The sequence below is a fragment of the Pleurodeles waltl genome, chromosome 3_1 (genome assembly GCF_031143425.1).
Source record: "Pleurodeles waltl isolate 20211129_DDA chromosome 3_1, aPleWal1.hap1.20221129, whole genome shotgun sequence".
Taxonomy (NCBI): Eukaryota; Metazoa; Chordata; class Amphibia; order Caudata; family Salamandridae; genus Pleurodeles; species Pleurodeles waltl.
The window spans coordinates 1,215,409,981-1,215,430,567 of NC_090440.1; the positions used below are offsets into that span (position 1 = coordinate 1,215,409,981).

General features: G+C 50.2%; 1 protein-coding gene across 22 annotated transcripts in view; it reads right to left on the bottom strand.

Annotated features, from left to right (window-relative positions):
- PKNOX2 (PBX/knotted 1 homeobox 2) overlaps nt 1-20,587 on the bottom strand; it is a 3,670,033-nt gene that overhangs the window by 589,788 nt on the left and 3,059,658 nt on the right. The gene's annotated exons all lie outside the window — the stretch shown is intronic.

Here is a 20,587-nt window from a genome sequence, read left to right on the forward strand (position 1 = left end):
TTGCATTGAGCTCCTAGGCAGTGTCCTCGGATAAAAACTTTGAATGCGTCCCATTCAATTAGTCCCGAGGTAGCCGTGCCTTCATTTTGTTCAAAATACTCTAAAATTGCAGTACTTAATGATGCTCTGAAATCAGCATCTTCTAAGAGTTCTGGCCTCAGCTTCCACGGGGGATAGGTGAGTGGGGAGATCTCCAGTACAACCGCGCTATTAAGGGGTTATGATCTGAGTGTGTGCGCCGCATATATACCGGGTTCTCTACCACTGTGGCAAGATTCGCGGTGCAGAATATGTAATCTAGGCGTACATGTAAGGAATGCGGGGCGGAGTAGAAAGAGTAAGTTCTGTATTCTCTGTGTCCCTGTCGCCATATATCTATTAATTGCCATTGTTGAGTCCAGTTTGCCAGGCCTCTCGAAGCAGCCACCACTGGGGATGTTGGCAGCGGAGGGAAGGAGCGGTCTAGTTCTATGTCCTGCACGTAATTGAAGTCTCCTCCTAGTATCCATGGAAGTGTGCTCCAATGTGCTAGGTGGCGCGATAGGGTGTGTAGAAAGGTAATTTGGTCTGTGTTTGGGGCGTATATTGATCCCAATATAACTGTGCGCCCTGCTAGTTTCCATTTGATGAGTACATATCTACCCTGCGGGTCTATGATCTGTTCTTCCGCCGCAAAGGGGGTGCCTGCCCTAATCCAGATGAGCGCTCCCCTGGCATATGCAGAACATCCTGTCGCGTATAATTGTCCTCGCCAGCGCTGGCGTAGTCGGGGGATTTCCTGGTCTATTAGGTGTGTCTCTTGTAGGAACGCCAGTTGAATTGAGTGTCTTTTAAGGTAGGAGTAGATGGCACATCGCCGCTTGGGGGTATGTATACCTCTTACATTCCAGGTAATTGTTGTGTATGTGGCCATGTGTTAAGTGTTGGTTTTTTATGGCGTTTCGCCCACTTGTGTCCCCTGTGTTGTGTTATTTCGTTCGTTTTCCGTTCCCGGCTGAAATTTGTAAAGATTGTGTATGGCCGTTGGCAAAAACAGAACTTAGTTAATACTACTAGAGCAGTTAAACAACGGGTCACCGCCCAAACATTGCAACAAAGACAAGAACGTACAAGTGCGTGTCTATACATTTTGAGGCTCCACTGATAGGAGTGTAGGGGTGGGCCAGTTGTGCCAGGAGATGATGTAGTCTTAGGCCTTGTGGTCCGGCTGTGGCGGATAATTAAGATGATAGGTGGGAGCGCAGGGGGACCCCCCAGTGTATTTGTTCATCAAGAAGGAAAACCAGCAGTAATATAGGTGGGGGGGAGAAGTAGAGGTAGAGGGGCTGATCAACGGGCATCGCCCGCCCTCATCTTCATCTGCGCGTTCGTAGCCCCCTCATGGGTTGGCTTAGGCATTAGTTAGTTGTGTAGGCTGTTTGCTCGCCTATTAGTGCGATTCGTGTGAGTGTCTCGGATTGATTGTTTCTGATAGAGTGATATGACTTTGCTTTGTACAGGAATTATTAGAAGATTTCATCCGCAGTGGCTGGTGTCACAGGGGGTCCTTCGATAGGGCCCGATTCTGATAGGTGGTCCGGCGTAGGGGGATGGTCGCTGGTCATTTGTGAGAGTTCCGTGTCTGATCCAGAGCTCGGGGGGATGTGCCCATCGCTGTCGCGGTGTGTATCGCTTCCCTTCTCTCTCGAATTAGTTGTTCCAGGTCTGGAGCACATTTGGTTGGCCCTGTACGAGTTACGTTTCTTTTCCGGTCTCGTTTGTTTTGGCTGCGCTTGGCCTGGGGTGTTCGTTCAGTTCGCTCCGGCGTATCGCCAGTTGAGAGTCCTGTCGATTCAAGCCAGTCCCATGCTGCCTCGGGGGTGGGGAAAAAGTGTGTTTTGACTTTAGCCACTACTCGAAGTTTAGCTGGGAACAGTAGCGAATAGATGAGGTCCCGTGATCGTAGCTTACGTTTCACAGGTAGATAAGAGGCCCTGTCCCTCTGTACTGCTAAGGTGTAGTCTGGAAACAGCAGTATTTCCACGTCGTCTATTCTGGGTGGGGGCGCAGCTCGTATTGTTCGTAGTATGATGTCTCTGTCCGCAAAGTGGAGGAGGCGTATTATGAATGGGCGCGGAGTGCTCCCTGGGGGCCTCACCCGGGCCGGGATCCAGTGAGCACGTTCCACTGAGAAAAAAGGAGTGAGCGCTCCATCTGGCACCAATCCTCGCAGCCAAGTTTCCGCGTAAGCCGGCAGTTCTCGACCCTCCATGCCCTCCGGTAGATTTACCACTCGTATATTATTTCTTCTGGATCAGCCTTCTGTGTCTTCTTCCCGTCGCTCCAGTTCTGTTACTCTGGCTTGTATGTCTTCCATTCCGGTTTTCAGTTGGGTGGTCGCAGGCGTTAGCTTCTGTATTGTGGTTTCAATCTCTTTGGTTCTGTCTGATAGTTTGCGGTGGTCCGCATGTAGGAGGGTGAGGTCGCTCGCTACTCTATCTATCTTGGCTTCTAATGATGTGCGGGCGCGCTCCAGTGAGTCTCCAATGCATTCCACCGCAGCGAGTACCGCATCTAACTTCTGGTTATCTTGAGTTGGGAGGTCTGGTGCTTTCCCAGATCCAGCTCCCGAGCGGAGTCGTCCGGCTCCAGCCATGGTTTAGTTTGTTGAGAGGTTAGTTTAGTTTCTGGTCGTCACTCTGCTCTCAGTTTATTTGCGCACACACTACGCACTATGGGTTAATGTCCATTGGTGAGTTGTTGAGGGGGTGCGCCGTGCGCCGCCAGTTCTCAACTATTAAGTGAGGAGCTTCTCTATTATCAGTCTATCTTGGATCTTCAGCGTGGGTTCCGGGTCGTGTATAGATTTGCAAGGAATCACTTTTGGCGGAGGCGTCTCTGTAGTATTTCATTCGTCTTTAGTCTCCGGCAGGTCGCGTGGCTTCAATGTTGTGTCCCTCCTGTTGAGCTCCTTTTTTTGATTAGGGGAGGATTGGGCCCGCTTGTCGGGGGTGAAGGGACCGCGACCCCGCGACAGCACGTGCAGCCTGGTCGGTTAGTGCCTCCCTCCGGGTCACCACTCCCCGCTCTCGAGGCGCCCCATGCGTCCCCAGGGGTTCCGGCCGGCATAGGAGCCCAAGCTTCACTGTGGGTCTGTCTTAGTGGTTCTAGCAGTCGTGAATGGCCAGTGAGTTCAATTTTCTGGGCCTGGTCGCCTCGTCCCCGCTGGGTGCGAAATGAGTGGGGAAGAAGAGGGAATCAGGGGGTATCCCTTTGGTGTTTCATGCAGCAGCTCCCATGAAGGGCCTATGCACAGTTCCTTTTTTTATTTTCCTTCCCTCCTTCCTCCTTCCTCTATCTCCTCCATCCTTAAAGAAAGGAGGGGAAGAAAAGAGGTTGGCGACCCGGGGAGGGCTCCCAGCTGCTGCGTGTCACTTCAATAGGGCCCCCTCTCACCTTACCACTGGTCCGTCCAGTCATTCAGGGCCCCGTGGGCATTTCCAGGATACGGCTGCAGTGAAGGGATGGGAAAGGCCTTGATGCCGCCTCGGCGAGGCGTCGCGTTATTTTACTGTTTCGTGGAAAAGGGGGGGGGGGAGGGGGTGCCCTCTCTCACCGGTTGCTCGAGGGGTCTTCGGCGAGGGGACCAGCAGAAGTCCAATCCTTGCGCGCGGCTCCGGCCGCGCTCGCCGCCTCCCCTCACTCGCGTCTCCTGCCCCTCAGCTCCGCCTCGTGGCGCGTCCCGCACGATCGCGGAACTGCTCGGGAGCCGAAGCCTCCAAGGGGGCGGCTCCAGCCCAGGAAGCCCCAGCGCGTCCCCCGGGTCCAGGCGGCCGGCGTGAGACGTCGTGCCCCCCCTGTGCCCCCACCTAGGCGCTGTTTAAGCCGGTTACGGCGCGGAGCTCTACCAGCTGTCGCCCGCCATGTTAGGTGGCTTAGCCACGCCCCCCTTAATATTTATAAACATTAATAACCATCACACTATAAGTTAACCACAGAGAATAAGACACCCAGTTACACTTATTTCAGTACGAAAGCATTGATAAAATTTCAAATAGGCTATATTTGAGATCGGAGGTTCTTTAGAGCAAATCAGAGGTTTAGGCAACTGAAGAATTTCTATGACTAGAAACTTCTTACACATTTTTTGGTTACACCTTGATTGTGAAGCACTCTTGCCTTTGAGGCAAGGGGTGTGTATTTCCCTAATTCACACTGATGTCTAAAGTCTAAACTTCATCACATCATTATGCCAGGAACAACCTTTATTTGCACATGCATGGGTACTTGCAATGTTTTTTTTAGTTAAGTTTCCTAGTCACCTAAACTTGTTGATGGTTGCATTAGGACATACACATCTGTTAATAAATTCCAGTCTCTGATTCTAGTAATGTGGAAGTTTTTAGTAGGGTTTTGTCACACTCAATTTATTCGAAAGATAATATTTTTTTTATAAATCACCCATGGACTTTAACAATATCAGTGAATTATAAACTGACCTAGGCCAAGCTAGTTTTCAGATGTATGGAATAAACTATGATTCATTTAACTCATTTGTATCAGTTTTGCTTCTTTGTTTCGGATTTAGCATTACAATGCACAATTTACAGAATAGTAAAAGCTGTCATGTTGGCAATTTCGGTAAGGAAATACGGACTTTCTCCTCCTCCCAAGCCTTAATCTTTGTGTGATGTAAATATGGTTGAATAGATACTGATTGTTTAACTCTGAACAGAATTTTGGCTAAATGAACTACTCTTTCATTGTTAAAGTCTTTTGAGAATGGATCTGAGGTGTAAAGCTTTGGATATTAAAGACGATTCTGCCTTTGAAGGTGAGACAGTAATGGTGCTCAGACAAATTAAATCTGCATCACCTTCCTTATGTGATTTTACTATCCTTGATAATTCAAAGTATGTTTTGTGCAATGATTAAAAGTTTATGAATGTCTTTAAACTTTATTTCGGCCACCACGGCCATAACAGTACAAAAGCCATACAAATACATGAAATATAAATGTCAATATTAACATGCAATCGAATTCCAAACAACAAGTTAAAAAAAAAATGAAAATATGGATAAAATCTACAGCCATGTTACACACCATATAAATGAGATGATAATAGAAACAACAGATCTAGAAGGCAACATTGAGTACCTTACAACATCAGGCCTTTTCTGATCAGAGTAAATTTTTTGTTTTAAGAAGCCACATAGCACCAAGATGGCAACAGAAATGGCTAAAACTGGGCAAGTGTCCATCCTGAGACTATGAAGAGCAGTTAAATAGCTGCGAATACCTACTAGTGAACAAGATGGGGAAAGCCATTTCTTGCTAGGTGAGGCATAAGCTGGACGAACAAATAAAAAATGGGATAAGTTTTGATCATGGATGTTACAAGCTGGACATATAGTTGCTCCCCCAGTCGACCACTTACAAGTAAATGATCTTAATGGGAAGGCCCCAACACGGAACTGAAAGCAGAGCTTTCAGAGAATCTGATCCCAAAATGCCTCATGTCTATTCTCACCTTTAAAATCAATAAAATCGCATGACAACTTCAAACAAGCAGCACCTCGCAATTCATCAGTGTCTCGCTCCGTCCAGTAGCTCTTTTTTAAAATCAATCTTAGAAGGAAATAAAGCAGCCTCTGGACAATCCTGTAGCTCACACAGCCTGAGTGAATACAACATATCTTTAACGCTCCTAAGCCAAGGGACTCTAGTGAAATTATCAGCTTTTAACACAGCCTGCAGGGCTACAAAATAGTGGACTTGCTCCAGAGGGGTCCAAACGTGCGTCCAATACAATAGAGGTTGCAATTTAGCTTTGGACTCTATCCATTTGATACCCAAGTCCTTAAAAAGAGGAATGAGTTCTGTAGATGGGAGAGTAGGTTCTTCACATAGTTGTTTTCTAATTTGGATAATTCCTGTACATTAGAATACCCCCATGGTTCTGCCCACAAAGGGTAAATCCCGAAGCCTTAGACTCATAGATCTGAAGGGACGGTTGTATTGGTTTAATGTGCAAGGCAAATAACAGCCTAATCAGGGCACCCGTGATCTGCTTTTGTTTAATAACCATCTTAGCAATATGTGGCTTCCAGGACATACTCTCCAAAATCATCATACCTAGATAAGTGAAAGATTTCACCATCCCAAGATAATATTCCCTTTGAATGATTTGTGAGGGCTGAATGACATCAATTTAGTTTTTGAAGTGTTGATCTCCAACCCACAAGTGTGACAGAACTCAGCAAAGCGTATTAGACGTTTCTGTAAACTACTCGGGGTCTCAGCGATGAACGGGGTGTCATCCACAAATAAAAAGACAGCTGTCCTATTTCCTGCACTTCACGCAGCCTGGCAGGTGACCCATGCCCAGTTCTCAACCCTGTACAAGCTGCAAAGGGGTGCCTGTCAATGGATAACATTTGTTTACTGCGAGGCTGTGAGGGAGAAGCTGCAGCACGGGAATAAGTTCAAGAACGGATTGCCCAAGAGCACACATTTTGCCAAATGTAGAGACTGTGAATAAAAACTATGGGGGTCATTCTGACCCCGGCGGCAAAAGGCGCTTACCGCCAGTCAGAAGACCGCCATAACACCGCCGCGGTCGCGGTAAACCGCCACGGTCATTCTGACCCGCAACTGGCAAACCGCCAAAAACCCGACATCAACAAAATTCCGCCACAGCAACGGCCAGCGAAAAACTGGCGATGACCAAACCTCCACCGTCACGCCAACAGAAATATGCCCATGCCATTCCGACCCACAAATCCCTGCAGCGGTCTTTCAACCGCGGTATTCCATTGGCGGTACACACCGCCGCGCTCAAAATACACACACCTCTACAAAACACAGCCACATTGGACAATTCAAAATACACACACCTGAGACACATACACACACCACTCCCACACACCCAATTAAATATAAAACACACACCCACAAACCCTTACGACCACAATTGCGACTGAAGGACAGAGAGAGACAGCACAGAATAGAGTAGACCATCACACAGAGGCAAATCACAACATCACCCACACAATATCCACGCACAAAACACCATACACCACCACACTCACCACACTCTAGAACACATACACCACCCCTCACCTCATCCACACCACCCCATGGCACCCCAAAGACACCCCAGGTTCTCTGACGCAGAACTCAGGGTCATGGTGGAGGAAATAGTTCGGGTAGAGCCCCAGCTCTTCGGGACACAGGTGCAGCACACCACCACTGCCAGGAATATGGAGCTATGGCAAAGAATAGTGGACAGGGTCAACGCTGTGGGACAGCATCCACGAAATCGGGACGACATCAGGAAGCGGTGGAACGACCTACGGGGGAAAGTGCGTTCCATGGTATCAAGGCACAACATCGCGGTGCAGAAGACTGGTGGCGGACCCCCACCTACTCCCCCAGAATTCACAGCATGGGAGGAGGAAGTCTTGCACATCCTGCATCCTGAGGGCCTCGCAGGAGTAGGCGGAGGAATGGACTCTGGTAAGTCAAATCTTCACTACTTCATTCCCCCCACCCCACCTGCATGCCAAATCATACCCCCACCCCCATCACACCAACTCCTTGCAAATGGCTCACCATCACAACCCACCCATCCCAAAACCTAGCCCTGCATGCGTCCCCAAAGCATGGACACCCATCACCAAAGCATGCCCACTGCACATACCCATCTCCCCCACAAGCCACCGTCACAAAAGCCCCCACAAGGGAATGCCAGCACTGGGGTACACGGCCACCCACCCATTACACGAAATGGCACACACAGAAGCAATAACCATACTCTTATACCCCTGCAGGACCCGAACGCCACCACACCGCCCAGGAGGGTCCAGAGATGTCCATCCCACCCCCAGAAGAGGCCCCCAGTGATGACAGCAGCTCTGTCTCCCGGGACCCAGATGACCAGCCTGGCCCATCGGGGACCTCGAGACAGTCGGTTACCCACAGACTGCCACAGGCTACAGCAGACCTAACCCCCTCTGGGAACACCAGCACAGCTCCCACCCAGCGGGCCCATGCCTCTGTCTCCAGGACACGTCAATCAGCGGAGTGTCCACCACTACAGGGCACCCAGGTTGACCCACCACCCCAACAACAACAGGGACCTGGGGGCAGTGGTAGTGGGCGCACGGTCCAGGGGACAGAGGCCCAGGGAAACAGGGGAACTGGGAGGGCTGCTGTGCGACGGGGGGGGGGACAGGCCCAGGGAACCGACTCTCCAAGAGGCCCTCTCCTCCATCATGGGAGCATACCACCGCTCCCAGGAGACGATGGCTATGGTACTGGCCAGGTTCCAGGAGATCCAGGTACTGCAGGAGGAACAGTACATGGGGTTCAGAGAGGAACTGAGAAACATTAGTTCCGCAATGGGGACCATTGTCGTGGCCCTTAACCAGATAGTCACCACACTGCGGGACCATGTGGCACCAAAAAGGGCCCCTGTCACTAGCATGGACCCAGACCAGGCTACCACCTCCGCCGGCGCTAGTGGACAGGAGGCCCCCACACAACGACAGGCCACCAGAACCCCACCTCCTGCAGAAGAAGAACCACCCCGCAAGCGGTACCTGAGATCTCAGAAGAAGACAGAGTAGGATGCCAAGACCCCCGCCAGCAAACGATACCCCCTGATGTCATCCCACTGTCCCACATTGTCACCCTGTCCAAACTTAAACTGCCCCTGCTCCATCCTTCCACAGGCATATGGACAATGCACCTGTGAGACTGAAAACTGGACTCTGCCATGGACATTACTCCACCATCACCCATCACCGTTTTACAATCATGTCCCTAAATTTTGCACTTTAATAAAGTCACTTATTGCACTTAAAAAATCTGGAGTTTGCTTGTATTTGGAACAAATGTATTAGACATAACGGTGCCAAAATGTTCTGTTACATTGTGATGACAACATACCACTGTCACACAGCTGCAGTCCATGGGGAAACAAAGCAGAGGTCACGCAGTGGGGCCCACAGCTCTGAAAACGGAAGGGAAAGTCACAACTCAGTTAACAGGAACTGGGGGGAAACACAGACAGTAGAGAGGCAGGAGACTTGAAGTAAATGTAAAATGGCGGGGTTGATTCGTACCTGTGTGCTACTGAAAATACTGTTGTATCACTGTGTCCCTGTTGTCTGTGTCGTCCCCGTCGTCTTCCTCCTCTTCACTCTCCACAGCTGCTACAACACCACCATCTGGACCATCCTCCTGCAGGAAAGGCACCTGGCGTCGCAAAGCCAGGTTGTGAAGCATACAGCAGGCCACGATGATATGGCACACCTTCTTTGGTGAGTACATTAGGGATCCACCTGTCATATGCAGGCACCTAAACCTGGCCTTCAGGAGGCCGAAGGTCCGCTCGATCACCCTCCTAGTACGCCCATGGGCCTCATTGTAGCGTTCCTCTGCCCTTGTCCTGGGATTCCTCACTGGGGTCAGTAGCCACGACAGGTTGGGGTAACCAGAGTCACCAATTAGCCACACACAGTGTCTCTGTAGCTGTTCCATCACATAAGGGATGCTGCTATTTTGCATGATGTACGCGTCATGCACTGACCCAGGGAACTTGGCATTTACATGGGAGATGTACTGGTCAGCCAAACAGACCACCTGGACATTCATCGAATGATAACTTTTTCTGTTCCTGTACACCTGCTCACTTTCAATGGGGGGAACCAAAGCCACATGGGTCCCATCAATGGCACCAATGATGTTGGGGATATGGCCAAGGGCATAGAAATCACCCTTCACTGTAGCCAAATCGCCCACCTCAGGGAAAACAATGTAGCTCTGCATGTATTTCATCACGGCAGACAACACTCTGGACAAAACCTTAGAAAACATAGGCTGAGACATCCCTGATGATATGGCCACTGTTGTTTGGAATGATCCACTTGCCAAAAAATGGAGTACTGACAGAACCTGCACCAGAGGGGGAATCCCTGTGGGTTGGCGAATGGGGGACATCAGGTCTGGCTCCAGCTGGGCACACAGTTCCTGTATAGTGGCTCGGTCAAGTCTGTATGTCAGTATGACATGTCTTTCTTCCATTGTCGACAGGTCCACCAGCGGTCTGTACACGGGAACATTCCTCCATCTCCTCGCAAGTCCCAGCGGACGGTGCCTAGGAAGGACAACATGGAGCACAGAGTCAACCAACCCACAGGTACGTAACCACAGCTTGCACAGAACACGATTCGCTATGCATTGAATGGCTTGTATGAGTGGCAATGCAACGCCTAGGCCTGTGTGACGCAGTAGAAATTAAGCCATGGGGGCCCTTGAAATGGCGGCTGCCTGACCTGTGAAGTGTGACAATGGGATGTGAGGTCAATGCGCTGGCGTGGCACACCGTGGCGGTAGGCGGTCGAAGACCGCGGCGCAAAGCAGCATTGGTTAACATTGAACCCTATGGGTCTCAGGAGCCAATGACGATGTGCGCCGGCGGCCGCGGTACGCACCGCCGCGGGCGTGACCGCCATTTTCTATCTGCCTAATCACTCGAGACCTGATCATCCACAGGAGAGGACCTATACTGCAAGTGCTGCTGTGACCTCGGTCTGGAAGAGACAATGGCTGCTGCGACTGGGGAAAGGGCCCCTGCCTTCACATCTGAGGAATTGGAGAAACTTGTTGATGGGGTCCTCCCCCAGTATGCGCTACTCTACGGTCCTCCAGACCAACAGGTAAGTACACTGGGACCATGCTTTGTGGGCAATGCCTGTGTTGAGTGGGGTGGATGAAAGATGGTGGGGAGGGGAGCGAATGAGGCATGCATCGCACGACAGATGAGAGCATGTGCCATATGGCAAGGTTGGGGAGGGGGGGCCACTCACATCGACCATGCAGAAAATGATGATATTTATTTTCCCACCCTGTCCATGTCACATAGGTCAGCGCCCATCAGAAGATCGACATTTGGCGTGCCATCGCCAAGGACGTCCGGACCCTGGGGGTCCACAACAGACGGGGCACCCACTGCCGTAAGAGGTGGGAGGACATCCGCCGCGGGACCAGAAAGACCGCGGAGGCTCTGCTGGGGATGGCCTCCCAACCTAGGAGGGGTGCCACACGGCAATTGACCCCCCTGATGTCCCGGATCCTGGCGGTGGCCTACCCCGATTTGGATGGGCGCGTGAGGACATCACAGCAGACACAAGGGGGTGAGTACCAGCACATTCTGCTATATTAGCGCACAGTGGAGGTGTCTGGGTGGGGGAGGAGGGCTGTGGGTATCTCTAGGCCAGGGTGATTTCTGTAGGCTAGGCCCCTCCATAAGGCATGGCCCTGTGCCCCCGCCCCCCACCTCTGTAGGGTGCTAAGTACAGCTATCCATGGCCCTGGGTCACCTATGTGTGCAGTTTCGTCCATAGGCTTGTAGGCCAAGTCACAATAATTGAGTAGTGTACACCGAGTGCGCGGCGTAGTGCGGGGGGCTTCTGTGTCTGTCCTCTCCGCCAACGGTGTCGCCAATGCATGCACTCAACATGTCATTTTTTCTCCCCCCCCCTTTTTTTTGGTCTTCCTGTTCATGTGTGCATTAGCATTATCAGGCGGAGGAGAAGTGGCATCGGAGCACGAGGGAGCTGCATCTCACATGGCCCCAGAGGGCCATGCAACCGACTCCGAGTTGACCAGTGAGACGGAGGGCGAGGGGAGCTCCACAACGGGGACCCGGGGAGACGTCAGCGACACAGACACGTCCTCGGAAGGGTGCTCCCTTGTGGTGGCGGCAATATCCGTGCCCACCGCTACAACAGGTACAGCCGCCCCCCAGCGCACCAGCTCCGCCCTCCAAGCAGCCCCTCAGCGTTCGCCCCGTGCCCGCTCGGCCAGGAAGGCGGGCATCTCCTTCGCCCCAGGCACCTCAGGCCCTGCCCCAGTTACCCCTGCTGCCCTCAGTGAGGAGATTATTGACCTCCTCCAGACGCTCATTGTTGGGCAGTCTACCCTTTTGAATGCCATCCAGGGTGTAGAAAGGGAGGTGCACCGGAGCAATGCATACCTGGAGGGCATTCATTCGGGTCAGGCTGCCCATCAGCGATCGTTCAACGCTCTGGCCTCAGCACTGACGGCAGCCATTGTCCCTGTCTCCTGCCTCCCCCCTCCAATTTCCTCATCCCAGTCCCACTCCGCTGTTCCTCTGCCTATCCCAGCCACACCTACAGACCAGCCTGCACACACATCAACACCCAAGGGCAGCTCATCCAGACATAAGCACCACAGATCACACAAGCATTCACACATGCAACATCCACATGCAGACATGCCAACAGCCACTGCCTCCTCTGTGTCCCCCTCCTCCTCGCCTCCCTCCTCCCTCCCTGTGACGTCTCCACTCACACCTGCATGCACACCACCATCAGCCAGTACGTCCATCACCAGCACACCCACCAGAACACTCCGCACACGTGCAGTCACCACCCCCACTGCCATTTACACGTCCCCTGTGTCCTCTCCCAGTGTGTCTGTCACCCCCTCTTCCAAACCACACAAACGCAGGCACCCACCCACCCACCCAACAGCCATCCACCTCACGACAGCCTCCGTCACAAGCACCTGCACCCAAAGACACCACACTTGACTCTCCTACAACCACATCCTCTTCCTCCACTCCCATACCCACTGCACCTACCCTTCCCATTGCTCCTAAAAAGTTTTTCCTCTCCAAAATTAACCTCTTTGCATCACCTGACCCACCCCCTCCATCTCGTAAGAGTCCAAACAGCACCTCAGCCACCACAAGCCCTGCACCTACAAGGACCATAGTCCAGGGCTATTGGAGTCCACCAGCTTCTAGGGCAGCAACATCGGCCAGCAGCAAGGGGACAGCCAGCCCACCCCCTGGGAAAAAAACAAAAAAAGGGAAGGGCCGGTGTGAGAGGCCAGAGAAGGCAGCCCCCAAAGGCACTACCCTGGCACCGTCACCTGGCACATCCACAAAGGGAGGCAAGGGCCCCAGAGAATCGGCGAAGGAGGGCAAGGGCAGCAGGGCGGACAAGTCCGGTAGCTGGCGAGCTGCCCAGGAGGGCCCCACCAGCCCCATTTCGGGTGTGAAGGAGGACACCCACGGGCCCAGGACTCCAGCACAGGAGGGCCCCGCAAGCAAAAGGTCGGATGGCGACTGAGCGGTAAATATTGGCCCGATCTGGTTCCCTGGGAACACATGTCAAGCACCGCTGAACAGGGCCCCGCCGTGACAAGCACCGCTGAACAGGGCCCCGCCGTGACAAGCACCGCCGAACTGGGCCCTTCCTGTCAAGCACCGCTCCGCTGGGCCCTTCATCTCAAGCACCGCTCCGCTGGGCACCGCCATCTCTGAACTGCTCCGCTGGGCCCTTCCTGTCAAGCACCGCTCCGCTGGGCCCTTCCTGTCAAGCACCGCTCCGCTGGGCCCTTCATCTCAAGCACCGCTCCGCTGGGCCCTTCCTGTCAAGCACCGCTCCGCTGGGCCCTTCATCTCAAGCACCGCTCCGCTGGGCCCTTCCTGTCAAGCACCGCTCCGCTGGGCCCTTCATCTCAAGCACCGCTCCGCTGGGCACCGCCGTCTCTGAACTGCTCCGCTGGGCCCTTCCTGTCAAGCACCGCTCCGCTGCGCCCTTCCTGTCAAGCACCGCTTCGCTGGGCCCTTCATCTCAAGAACCGCTCCGCTGGGCCCTTCCTGTCAAGCACCGCTCCGCTGGGCCCTTCATCTCAAGCACCGCTCCGCTGGGCCCTTCCTGTCAAGCACCGCTCCGCTGGGCCCTTCATCTCAAGCACCGCTCCGCTGGGCCCTTCATCTCAAGCACCGCTCCGCTGGGCACCGCCGTCTCTGAACTGCTCCGCTGGGCCCTTCATCTCAAGCACCGCTCCGCCCTTCATCTCAAGCACCGCTCCGCTGGGCCCTTCATCTCAAGCACCGCTCCGCTGGGCACCGCCGTCTCTGAACTGCTCCGCTGGGCCCTTCATCTCAAGCACCGCTCCGCCCTTCATCTCAAGCACCGCTCCGCTGGGCACCGCCGTCTCTGAACTGCTCCCCTGGGCCCTTCCTGTCAAGCACCGCTCCGCTGGGCCCTTCCTGTCAAGCACCGCTCCGCTGGGCCCTTCATCTCAAGCACGCTCCGCTGGGCCCTTCCTGTCAAGCACCGCTCCGCTGTGCCCTTCCTGTCAAGCACCGCTCCGCTGGGCCCTTCCTGTCAAGCACCGCTCCGCTGGGCCCTTCATCTCAAGCACCGCTGCGCTGGGCACCGCTGTCTCTGAACTGCTCTGCTGGGCCCTTCCTGTCAAGCACCGCTCCGCTGGGCCCTTCATCTCAAGCACCGCTCCGCTGGGCACCGCCGTCTCTGAACTGCTCCGCTGGGCCATTCATCTCAAGCACCGCTCCGCTGGGCACTGCCGTCTCTGAACTGCTCCGCTGGGCCCTTCATCTCAAGTACCGCTCCGCTGGGCCCTTCCTGTCAAGCACCGCTCCACTGGGCCCTTCCTGTCAAGCACCGCTGGCCCATTGGCAGGGCCGGATCTGTGTCGGCCAGGGCTTCACGAAGCACTCTGGGCACCATGCCTCCTCCAGAACCAGTGGAGTCTGTAATCCACTTTATGGACTGTGGCTTTGCACTCCCCAGGATGGTACAGTGGGCATGGAGGCCCCTCGTGCATCTGGCGTTGTGGACTCAACAGGCTGAGGTGCCCCCCCCTTCCCTTCCCCCTGAGGTGCCTGTAGTTTTACTATCTGATGCCCCTGCAGTGTTCTCTCCAATGGAATCGGGTCTCATGTGTGGGCTTTGCCCATGTGTTTAGGCCCATTGGCCCACGAACAATGGATGATAGCCAATATGGGCCGGACTTTTGACCTATGTATATATTGTTCATGATGTAATATATATTTCATATTTCACTTAACTTCAATTATGCTATAATATACTTCATTTTTAATCATCATTTTATTTTGTCTTTGCATTCTTCCGGTGGGTTTGGGGTGTGTCCCTCTGACTTGTTGCTCTGCATTGATGTGTGTGTTGTAGTGGGTGAGGGCGGGGGTGGGTGTGTGGCGTATGTGTGTCCCCGTAATTTTTTGCCTCCCCCTCCCCTGTGTCGTAGGTGCAGTACTCACTGTTGTCATCTGCGCCGGTGTTCGTGCTCCTGGTAGAGGAGCAGGAAGACAATGGCTGAGAGGATGTGTAGTTCTGGTTCCATGCTGTCCAGATTCCTCGTGGAGTGTGTAGAGATGAGCGTTTTCCCGTTCGTAGTCTGTTTCCGCCGTGTTTTTATCGGCGGGGCTCCCGCCCCGGAAAAGGTGGCGGATTGGTGAGTTGTGATAGGGTGGGCGGTACATTGTCTGCCGCCTGTCTGTTGGCGGTGACCGCCGCGCTGCTTATCTGTACCGCCGTGGCGGTCGGAGTGTTAAAGTGGCGGGCTGTGTTGGCGGTTCCTGCCAGGGTCGGAATTCCATTTTTTTTCCCGCCAGCCTGTTTGCGGGTTGGCCGCCGCTTTTACACCGTCCGCAGGGTTGGAATGACCCCCTATGTCTCCTGGTTTTACATGTTTCAACTAGCTCACTGGACTACAACTAGGGTGGCAGGGATTCTGATGGCAATCCCAAAGGACCTGCTACTATGCTGTGGTCCCTACTCATATTTATAAACAATTTTCATTTTAAGTCAATAGTGAACCCCATCTAATGGTGGTGACTGCCTACCCCAATTGGCAGGGGTTTTGTGAAAGTATTGAGCATGATTCGTAGTGCTCGCAATATTTTGATATTACAGGAAAAAGGCAGAAATAGATCATGAGGACTTTCATTAGGTCCTGAGGCATTAGGAGGTTCCTCGGCTAAATCTATGAGGGCTCTTGTTGTTTATCATTGGTTTTTCAGAACTCAACATCCAGAATAACTAAATGTAGGTGTTTTCATTACATTTGAATAGCACAGCTATTGATTGTAAACGTGTCACTCCACAGTAGACAATAGGGAGCAGTCGAAGCTAACTGCAAGAGGAGGTAATGGGAATAGACCTCAGTTATAGTACAACACAGTAATCACACTCAGAATCGGAATATACACTCGTTAACTGTCCGAGAGATGTGTTACAGTGATCTGATTTGTAGCACGTGTTTGTGGAATGAAGCACCAAAATGTGCTTTACGGATCATAGTTTACCCTGCTCCCCACCATATCGCTTCAGGCGCCTCCCTGTTTGCGGTCTCCTGGGAAGTAAGTGGTAATGGAAAGGTCCATCTTGCCAAGCCAACATATAATGATGTCAGCACGAAGGCAGGCACCATACACCCAACACACTTTATTCCACACAGGTGGTGAGTTGCTTATTAGAAAGAACATGTAAAAATATTCCCTTCGGTTAAAACGGTGATAAAAAGTCTATAACCCTGTTGGAGTGAAAAGCCGAACATTGGTACTGAAATGCGACATTAGTGACAGTTTTTTATGGCTAACTGCAAGGATTCCCAGGATTATATATGCATTTTAGGCGAGATGAACGGCGGACACCTGCGGGTCCCAAGTACATCACAAGGCCCAGTACGGAGACACATGGACTCTACAGTATTAAACTTTACTGTGCTTTAGGGCTGAAAGAAGGTGTTTTATTCATTTGCTGCTATCGAGCTACTTTTCCTCAGTGCCCTCAGTCAGCAGAAGTGTTTCTGTCGGCTGTCATTTTTTTATTTTACTGCAATGAAATGCAAAACGGGGAAATTGCAAAGTTGGTCAGTGTCGGAGGCTGTTCATAATGCGTCGTTTTTTCTGCTTAGTATATCTCAAGGCTGTATTTACAAGTAAATAAACTACATATGGCGCAAACCATGCTAACAAAATTGGTCGCTTGTGAAGGCACAAACAAGCATTGGCATCGCCATTAGCGCTTATCTTCGAAAGATGTTCTGACAAACTAATGGCTTTGCCAGAGCTTATTGCCAATGCTGAGCAGCATTGGCAAAAAAAATGTTTATTGCCTGTGCTGACCAACCAAATGGACATCATCATGCCCCAGCTTGATGATGTAAACACTTACATGTTTTCACACACTCTTTTATATTTTAGTTTACTTTTCCAAGATGACAAAAGCTCATCTTGGAGCGTTATTTAAACAAGTATTTGCAAATTCAATAGGTCTGGCTTACATCTGCTATTGTATGCAAACATAATTTGTGCATCACTATGCTTGTATGTATTTTCAAACCACATCCAGGCATATTGGCTTTCTCGATGCTTGTTTTTAGTGTAATATTCGCAGAATATTTACAGAATTACATTTTTCGAAATGTATAATTTAAGAAAAACCTATATACTACTTTTATCAACACAGAATTTTGACATTCTCATTATAAAGACTGCCCGTAAGTTAGCTGCTAGGAAGCCAGTCTGTTTTATCGTAATTAGAAAGGTTTAGGCGTGAGTGGTTGCTTATAGTCATAATCTTTGGGCTGTCTAGCAACATTTCTATTTTAAGGAATCTGGCTTCATTAATAATTTCGCTTTGCGAGGTGACATTCGTAGCTGATGTACCTTTTTTTCTCCCACACTAAAGTAAGGCTTTGTAAAGTTAGCATACATTTCTGTTTTCCTTTGCAAACAAATTGTTTTTTGATGAATATAGAATGAAGTGAATGCTGCCACTTAGTTAGTAAAGAAGTAAAGACTGTTACAATTAAAAGCACACTTTGTAGTATAAGAAATGTCGCTGTCGGTACTGTCTGTAATGATTAACATCATTAATATAAGCGCAATGTAAAGATAGCCGACCAAAAGTTAATAGTACACTTAAAATACACAGACATAGAAAATAGATTCACAACAAATGTCATGAGCTTTAGTGCCTTGCAAGTGGTAGAAATCGCAATATAGATTCTGCTAGGACACAATACATATTAATATGAAGTAAAGAGTACAATTAAATAAACCACAATAAATGATTATTTGTTTCCAATACACTTCAGAATTACCAAAAAATGTGCTTCATTTGTGCTTTACTAATTCTGATATATTCTGAAATACTTGCACAGTTCACTTAAATGATGTTGTGTGCTAGAACAAACTCTTTCCTACACCAAGAATCCAGCAAGGTTGTCACAAATATCCTCTCAATTTGAAGTCAAGGAATGAAAAGTAAACACCAAGCTCCCTCAGAAAACAGAGCCTGACATTTGACCTCTATCTTTGAAAGCAAAGCAAATGAGACAAGATAAGAACCCAATTTACAGGTCTGTTTACAGAAAGGAGAACTTGTGGAAGAATACAACAAAAAACCCACTCCAATTAATAAAACTAGAACTTAGTGTTAACTTTAATTAGATACAAAAACAGCAAAAATCATTTGCAGGGACTGGAGTTAGGTTGTTGCAAGATTTTCATAAATCACTGCCTTTTGCTCTTAAAAGTCTTAAAAGTTTCATAAATCACAACTTTTTACCCTTAGAGGTAGTCTATGAGCCTTAAATCTGAGGGTCCAGAGCAAAGACAAAGTTTCAGTCTGGCTGCAGTTTAAGTGAGGGTCAGATGCTGGCTCCGGGTTGGTCCAGGTGAAGCGTTTACCTTGGCATTTAGAAAAAAATCAGATTCTTTTTCTCATTGACAACGAGGTTGGTGAGGTTCTCTACAGCTTCAGTCCAGCCTTGGGTTCAAAGTCAACAGATATGCCAAGTCTGGGATTTCAGCAAAATCTTAGTTCTCAATGGCATTCAATGCTACCAATGCACCAGCAAGTAACAGTAGTCCATGAGCCTCTGTGCTCAGAAACCGTTATCTTTCGTTTTGGCTCATAAGTTACAGTCCTGTGGCCAGAAAGAGTACACGAGCACTAGCCAATGGCTCAGAATCCGAGAGCAACCTCTTGGGGGATAAGGATCAATCTCTCGGCTACACCAGCAGAATCCAGGGTAAGTCCAGAGCTACTGATCAGTTGGGCACTTTGCAGGTGCAGGGCTTTTTTTTTTTTTTTTTTTTTAGCTTTTGTGTCCTTGAAGTTTAACTTGAGACTAGCTAACTAGCCTTTGAAGACCACTCTTTGGTCCTTGGTACATGTGGAAGCAGGAGCTGCCCTGGGGAGGTCTCTATCCATGAGTTCAACGATTCTTTCTAACGTCCTGTCTTGGTAGGTGCAGCAGGGCAGTCTTCCTTGGTGCAGCCTTTCTATGTGAGGTTCACTAGTTCAACAGATGCAGTCCTTCTTCTGTTCTTTTTGTGTCCAGGGGTGTTTTGTGCCTAGAAAACAGAGGTGCGACTTCCATGCCAATTTTGAGTTTGTGGCTGCAAATCACACAGGGCAACCCTACCCACTTTCATGTAATTTCCTGTAGGGTTGAAAACAGTACATCCCTCTGCCCAAATCCAATATGTTGAGACCCTTCTTCCCTAAGACACAACCCTGGGCACACCCCTGAGGTGTGCCTTATATAATTAGCCACCCCTCCTGATAAGCCAGCTCTGCAGGGGCTTTTCGCCTTTAGAAGAGATGCCAGTCTGTTTACCTACCCAAAGGAGAGGGCAAGCTGAGGTGTCACTTACATTAGTTTCTTAGATGCAGTAGACCCTTTGAAGCTCTGCTATCTGTGGCACTGCTAAATATCCATCCTGGCATGAGAAGGCCACACCTCCTCCCTCAAGCAGGCTATTTGTCCACTTCCTGGAAGAGCTTCACACTTCTTAGCAGGAGTGTAGCAGGTTGTCTCAGGTGAAACTGCTGTAGTCGACTATAAAAGCCTAGTAGAAGTTTGGGAAAAGAAATTGGTAATTTTCTAAAGTCACCTTTGCTTTAAAAGTTACCGTAAATCAGACTTCAGCACTATGTTGGGTTCAATGTAACAATCAATTTGATACCTTGAAGTACTATATTCGGTGGTCTCAAATGGAAATCAGCACTTACACTACTAAAACCCCATGTTAGCAAACAGGACTACTGGCCTTACCTCAATATCTGGCACCCTACTTTATGGGCTACTAAGGCCTGCCTTGACGGCACCATAAATATTAAAAAGGAAGGCTTGGACTTGGCAAAAAAAGGTTATTTTGCTGTGTTGAACTGATGATTTAAAAGCTGCCCGACTACACTGTCATGGCATGTCATGGGAGACCTACAGCCATGTTTTCACTTTGACACAGCAGTGGTGGACCACTATCTGCTACAGTCCACTGAAGAAATTTAACATACTAGTCCTGGGTACAGGGTCATGGGAGACCTACAGCCATGTTTTCACTTTGACACAGCAGTGGTGGACCACTATCTGCTACAGTCCACTGAAGAAATTTAACATACTAGTCCTGGGTACAGTTTGTACCCTATTGTAGGAGGCTTGCCTGGCTTATAGTGGGTACCTTCTGGTACTTACACCTTGTGCCAGGTCCAGTTATCCCTTATTAGTAGAATAGAGGTGTTTCTAGCAGCTTACGCTGTTAGAGGTAGCTATGGCAAAGCAGCTTAGGCTGAACTAGGAGACATGCAAAGCTCCTACTATACCACTTATATCATATAGCACAATATCATAAGAAAACAAAATACTCAGGGTTACTAAAAATAAAGGTACTTTATTTTAGTGAGTATCTCAGAGGATACCCTCACTTAGGAGGTAAGTAATATA